The following is a 7,500-nucleotide window of genomic DNA, read 5'->3' on the forward strand; positions in this document are numbered from 1 at the left end:
CTAACATAGACTATAAACAAAGAGACAAAGGGGCCGAGACGCATAGAGCGTGCGTCCGTGACGGAAGTCTGGTTCTCTCTGCTTCTCCGACCTAGCTGGGTCAAAACAGGGGTGTCCGTTCATGCCCTCAGGGTCTGAAACTTTGTCAAAACATTTGCCGAAGAGAACAGGTAAAGAAACCTTAAGGCCACCTATCATAAGGTTGATGATGGAAATTTTCCTATGGGGGTTAAATCCCTAATGCTACTGAGTTCTTGCTACGAACGACGTTAAAAGTTTGAACTGTCTACGCGACCCTGCCGATACACCCGTCTTTTCCCACCTTGGTCAGTCTGATATTACTACAAATAAATGCATCGAGTATGAACAGCAGAAATATTTATAAAAGCTCCCCCCCTTAAGAGGGCCTTCACTCCCTTTTCGGGCATGAAGGTCTGCACTAAGCAAGCTGTTTGCCTCTATTAGGTTACTCTTCTCCCCTGAGCAGATTTGTCTTGTGTAACCTACCTAGCTATGGATCTACCTAACCCTAGATAAGATATGAGCTACAATCATTACTTTACCTAATTCTAACAGTACTGGAAGGTGCTTATGGTTATTACATGCTACCTCCTATAATTGTGATGTTTTAGACCTAGCCTAGTGGTACATTCTATTGTATTCCCTAGCCTAACTTATCCTAACCCGACCGTAGCACCAACATAAGAGTGAATGTTCTAACTAAATTACAAAGTTGTTTGTGTTTAATACAATTAGTAATTACCAGTTAATTCTTGAGGGTTGCCTCATATGATAAATGGATGCCTCACTGAGGTCTTAGGCCATGCATGTCATGAGCATAGTGGCTCTTTTCACACTAGTTAAGATTATCTGAAGTTAGTTACACTACTTACGTGATTACTGTGGCTCGATGCTAAGTGGAAGGAACAAGGCTACTAATCTGATGTACCGTACTTAAGGCAGTCTAGGCTATGTATAAGAAAAAGAGATTACACTGGCTACCTCCTCTGGGCAAGGGGCCAGGATCACTCTAAGATGGTAGGGCACTGTGCCAAGGGGGCACCAGTTCCAGGATGAGCTTATGGCTCGGCAACTACTGGGCTCTCTTCCGCCCCTTCTTCTTCTTCTTCGGGTTCCTCCAAGGCCTATCAGTATCAGGCCTAGGAGGTGATGAGGGCACTGACTCTGGGGACAGGCCAGAAGGGCTAGAGGGTGTGAAGTCAGGGGCAACTTCATAAGCTACAGGAGGGCTCCCTACTCCAGCTGCTGTGACAACCGGAGCGAGAGCGATCTCGACTTCTGCATCCGAGGAGGCCAGTTCCTGGTCTTCCAGAGACGGTGTAACATTTTGATCCTCCAGGGGTTCATCCTCTGGGGTCAGATTTGGTGAAGAAGAAGTCTCGGGTGCTGGAGGCTCTCCGGTTGTGTTGATCAAAGGCATGGGGAATCCTGATCTCCCGGAGGAGGATTCGCCTCATGATTTAGACCCGGCATAGGGGCCTTTTCGAGTGATAGCTCAACGTCCGTGATGGACGGAGCGTGGCACTGCTCAGTGCTCGCAGTGGCACCGGCAGCAGTTGAGGGTCAGGCATGCCTGACAAGGGGTCCGGAGGTACCATACCTCGCAGACAACTTGAACTTGGCTGCAGCAGAGATTTCTGCCCCAGCAGGAGATCATAGCCTCTCGGAGAGTCTTGTTCGAGGGCGTCTGCTGGGCGTTGCTTACTTGGGCAGCCCTCCCAATTTGTGGAGTGGCCTGTCCGCTTACACGTCCTGCAGCGGTACTGCTCCTCCTGAATCTCTCTTCGGGGAGAGGGAGGACCTCTTTGTGGGCCAGCCTTTCACGACTGGAGAGGGCTAGGCCTAGAATGGTTCAGTGTGTGCCCCTTCCACTGACCACTTCGGTGGGCGGAAGGTGGGGTTTTGTCCTTATTGGGTTCTACAGACGGGGCCTCCATGGAGGAGGTAGCGTGGCTGCGAAGTGGCGTTGGTAACGGGCTTCCCTAGAGAAGGTCCCGTTCCAACAGGAAGTCCACTCTGGGCCGAATTCCACCCACCACTCCAAGGCAGTGGGGTAGCGTGCCCCAAGGTGTCGTGACCTGGAGCTTGACCATGGGAACAGTAATGGTGTGGCCCTCTATCCACTTTATTTCCCACCGGGTTTTTTCGTCAACCATAGCACCGGCTGGCACTTGGGCCCTGGCGATCAGGCTAATGTCTGTCGCAGTGTCTACTGTGACTGGAAGGGTCACGGGCAGGCTAGTGCTCTGAAGAGGGGCCACCGAGATGGACTGGGTTTCCAATCTCTCGGGGTAAAGGATCTTGTGCGGACCGGCCGCAGAAAATGAGGTGCTAATGAGGTTGACGAATTTTGTGGTGGGGACATGATGTGGACAGGCCGGAGATCCAGCATTGTAGTGGTTGTCAGCACCACAGGATTTGCATGGGCCTCTTAGATGGGCTCGGTGGCCTGCAGTAAGCATTGGAGGAGAGGGCTGAGCAGATGAATCGGGAGAGGAGTCCTGGTTGGTAGTAGTAGCTGCTTATTAGTGCCTAGTTTATATCGGCACTCAGCTTCAGCGTGCCCCACCTTCTTACAGTGGGTGCACGTAGGCTTGCTCGGCAGTCCATTCTTCAGGCGAGTGGAGCTCGAGAGGTAGGCCGGCGGAATGAGGCGCTTCTGAGAGGTGCTGTGAGACTGGTTAAAAGTTTCCCACAAATCGGCCATGCAGCAGGCTTCCATAAGTGTGGTGGGCTGCTTATCGTTAAGATATACAGCAAGGGGCCCAGGCACACATTGGTAAAGGTCTTCTAGCATGGTCCGATTGAAGAGATCCTCAAACGTTGTGCAGGCCAAGGAGTCGAACCAGTGGGTACCAGACTGGGTCTTGTGACAGGCCCATTCGGTCCAGGACCAGCCGACTTCCTTGGCAAGACCTCGGAACCGCTGTCTCCATTTTCTGGGGTTATTTCGTAGGCCTTTGTAATGACTCTACGAATTTCCACCATGTTGCCTCTCTGGTTCTTCTCCGGTGAGCGAAGCACTGCCTTGGCTTTTCCCTCCATATGCTTGGCTAGTATTAAGGCTCTCTCCATCTCCGTGGTGCTGTAGTTATCGAAGAGAGCCTCGATTTCCTCCAGCCATGCTTTGGGCTTGTCATCAGTCCACTTGGAGCATTTGGTGCAGTAGGTGTAGGGCTGGAGGCTTGCTGTCTAGCCATAGCTTCGGCATTCTCCATTTTTGCTCTTTCCAGCTCGAGCTCCTTCTCCTTGAGGGCTAGCTCACTTTCCTTGCAGGCTAACTCATGCTGTCGTCTCCTTTCTTCTCTGTCTTCTTCTAGCTGCCTCTGCTCGGCTTCATACCTCTGCCGTTCGAGTCTTTCTTCCTTCTCCCACTTGGCCAAGTCGTCCACTTGCTCCTTGACCCAGGTGGTAAGTTCCGAGCTGGTGAGACCTGCCGCCATCCCCAGATCCAGGAAGGCTTTATAAGTCTCTGCTGCCATGGTTCTGTTGGGGAAGGGCGTCTAACCGGGTCGACTGGGCGTACTTGCGCAGCGAGGAAGTGTCCCTTCAGTGACGTGGCACCCTTTCAAAAGGTGGCACTATGGTTGGGTGTGCCGTGTCAAGGTCACACTGGTGGCACTCAGTATCCTTAGGCACTGGTGCAGGTTAGGTACCAGAAGGACTTTCTCTTCTGTGTTTCCTTTTGTTTGGTTTTATTTATTTTTTCTAGTTGCTTGAGTCCAACTAGGCTATATGGGAGGAAAGGGACTCTACCCCAGCAGAGTGTAACAACTGAATGAGAGTAAAGAGGAAAATAAAAGAGAGAGAGAGAAGTAAGCTTATTCAGTTGATGACAGTGCTGCAAATTACTGGCACTGTGTAATAGAGTGAATTTGGTTGCTTTTCTTTAAGGATCCTCGTGCGTGGCTGGTCCCAGTACCCAGTGCTAACCCCTTCCTATTTCAGAGGGTGAAAAGCTACTGTTTTTGCTTAGGTATGGGTAACAGGCCTCACTCATGACCGACAGTTTATCACTGTAATTAAGCTTTAACTTGTCCTCATCTACTTGTGGGACGGAGGTGTTGCTTTTATTTGGTTTGACTGAATTAATTGTCCCGGTGTCGGCCCTTCTTTCTGAAGAGGGTCATGCACACTCAATTAGGCTTACTGGGATATATGAGAGAGAGAGAGAGAGAGAGAGAGAGAGAGAGAGAGAGAGAGAGATTTTCAGTCAGCCAATTTTTTTGGGCTGCTTGAGAACAGTTTAAGTAAAAATTTTTTCCGGTGCACAAATTGGCAGGGTTAATGAAATGCAGATACGTCGTCTCACAATGAGAGGATTGTCTTTAACAATCTTAACCAGACGACGTCTACAGTGAGTTGGAGTAAAATTGTAAGTTCTTTCTTTATATGATTTTCTTTACATCGGGTATTTGTATAGGAACTTGTTATTTGTATTAATCCTAACTAAGACCTATCGTTCCCTGACTAAATTATACCTTGGTTTTATCTACCGAAGTCTGTCTAGCTAAAATATTGTGAGGTGGATCTACTACGCCAAAGAAAGTAGTCCTAAATAATGGAAAAAAATGGCTTGAGGCAGCGGCACCCGTCACTCAAACAGTGACGATAGATGTCTTAAGATGGCGAACACAGGAGCAGTCAACTGAACCCCAAAATGTCCGGCGAATCATGGTAGTTCAAAACAATTTCAAATCAACCACGCGGCAGAGGAATACCAAAAATGTTGGATGTTTGTCCCAAGTCACTACACAAAGCACTCAAATTCCTCCCCTTACGAATTAGCAAATGCAGGCATCCAGATTTACTCTAAATATACCAAACTTTAAAGGATTTTACGTTAAGGATGGAAAACGAAAATACTAGGTGATCTTTGCATGGGCAGGTAAATTCATGTTACTGAAACATACATTTTATGGTAAAATTAACTATTTCTGTTCGTTTGCTCTTTCAGTGACACGGTGTTTCAAAATGATTCCCGCTATATGAACACAATATCGATCGGAACTGCTGAATCGCAATTACTACTTTGTGAAAGTGAAATGAACTTCACCAATTCGGGCTTTAGGATACGTGATTGGATGACTTGACTCGTTACAAGAAATCAATACCCTGCATTGTCCTTGGCCGAGGAAACTAGCAAAATATTACACTTATACGGCAACTCGGCCTACGACCTTCATTGGAATGCACCTACGATATCCGAACACGGTAAAAATGCTCTTTCTTAAGATGTTATAAATTATGAATTGCTCTGCCTTCAATGCACACTTTTCCTATACCGACGCTAATTCTTAATTATACCTGGTATTCTAACTATTCTAATTATTATTATTATGCCTTGTGCCGTCTCCTTGTTTGGAAGAGTAAAATTAAATGAAAAATCTGACTTTTCTCTTTGGAATTAATTGTAATTAATTTTCTTTTCTCCAGATTCTTTCTCTAAAATTTACTTAGATCCTACACAAGCTCGCCAATGTTACATGTGAGGGCTTGGCTGATGAGTTTATTGCTTGATTTACGTAATTTTTATAAGGCCCTGCATGCCAAGGACACACGTAACCTGTCAATGAAGCTAGAAATTAACCTCAAAGACAGCTGTTTAAAGACTCAAGGTCGCCAGTCGAGGGAAATTAACCTCAACACAAAGAATATGCCGTTAATTAAGGAAATTACGATAAACGTCGACCTACTTCGGACGCAGTCAATCTCTACTCATTAATGTAGTATTAAAAACACAACGGCTCTTCCGAACAATGGGTTTGAGACACAAGGCTGCATAAAGAATTTGAAATATCTTGTTCAACCTTCCCTAATTCCTAGTTGCTTCACTGGGATAGTTGAAGGTCGCTAAACAATAGAAATAATGCTTAATCTAGACTTCGTACAAGCAAGTTGTGGCTTGGTAATCTAATAATTAGGGTGGCGGAAGGACGAAACAAGGAAACTGGAAATACAGAAAAAGGGGCTAGTAATTGACGAAGTTTTGAACAAAACACAGACTTTACCTTGGACGACTAGTTGTTGACTAATTGTTGTGCATACAACAGACGATTGGAAGTTGTGGGATGAATTCGCCACTTCACTACTAACATAGACTATAAACAAAGAGACAAAGGGGCCGAGACGCATAGAGCATGCGTCCGTGACGGAAGTCTGTTTCTCTCTGCTTCTCCGACCTAGCTGGGTCAAAACAGGGGCGTCCGTTCATGCCCTCAGGGTCTGAAACTTTGTCAAAACATTCGCCGAAGAGAACGGGTAAAGAAAGCTTAAGGCCACCTAACATAAGGTTGATTATGGAAATATTCCTATGGGGGTTAAATCCCTAATGCTACTGAGTTCTTGCTACGAACGACGTTAAAAGTTTGAACTGTCTACGCGACCCTGCCGATACACCCGTCTTTTTCCGCCTTGGCCAGTCTGATATTACTACAAATAAATGTGTCGAGGGCGAACAGCAGAAATATTAAAATATATATATATATATATATATATATATATATATATATATATATATATAATTATCCCCTCAGGAAATTGAAGCAGGGGATTGCAAAGCCTTTTGCCTATAGAATATAGCTTAAAGATTTTGCGCTCCGCTGTTTTACTTTCCTCGTGGCCTTATACTCTGTGTATTTGATATCATCTGGTTATTCTGCCATACATATATGTATATATACTGTATATATATATATATATATATATATATATATATATATATATATATATATATATATATATATATATATATATATATATATAATATATATATATATACATACATATGTATTCATATGTATATATCTTTATTATATATAAAAATGGATATATGTTTGTATGTGTGTGTATGTTCCGTCATAACTCTGAAATTCATCGAGCAATTTCAACCAAAACTGGTAAACGTATGACTTACTATCTAGAAAAGAATACTGTGGGGATAAGACATCACTACCACCAAAGGGGATTGGGGGTGGGAAGGGCTTCCCTGAAGACTTAGTAACTAAATAAACTCTACGTGTTTATCATACCTCGTTTTGATATACATCTGGCTTACTATCTGGAAAAGAATACAGTGGGAGTAAGACATCACCGGCACCTTAGGGGGTTGGGGATGGGAAGGGGGTGACATGTAAAGATAACAGAAAACGACAGATACTGGTGCGTAATCCATAGTTTTCGAGGTCGTTAAGATGAATAAGGGCACTCCTGATGCCTTTTAAGTCCTATTTCATTCCCGATAAGAAAAGGAGGGGCGGGGGTGAGGAGGGTTAAAAAATAAAATGTCAAAATTGACTTATATTGGTGTCCAATCCATTGTTTTCGAGGTCGCTTTAAGTCCAAGTTCAGCCCCGATAGGAATGGGGGTTGAGAAGGGGTGAAATCTAAAATGTCAAAAATGCGGGGCAATGTAATTGAAGCAACTATCTTAACAGGACAGAGAGAGAGAGAGAGAGAGAGAGAGAGAGTAGAGGTTGT

This window comes from Macrobrachium rosenbergii, chromosome 16, assembly GCF_040412425.1.
Source record: "Macrobrachium rosenbergii isolate ZJJX-2024 chromosome 16, ASM4041242v1, whole genome shotgun sequence".
NCBI classification, from domain to species: domain Eukaryota; kingdom Metazoa; phylum Arthropoda; class Malacostraca; order Decapoda; family Palaemonidae; genus Macrobrachium; species Macrobrachium rosenbergii.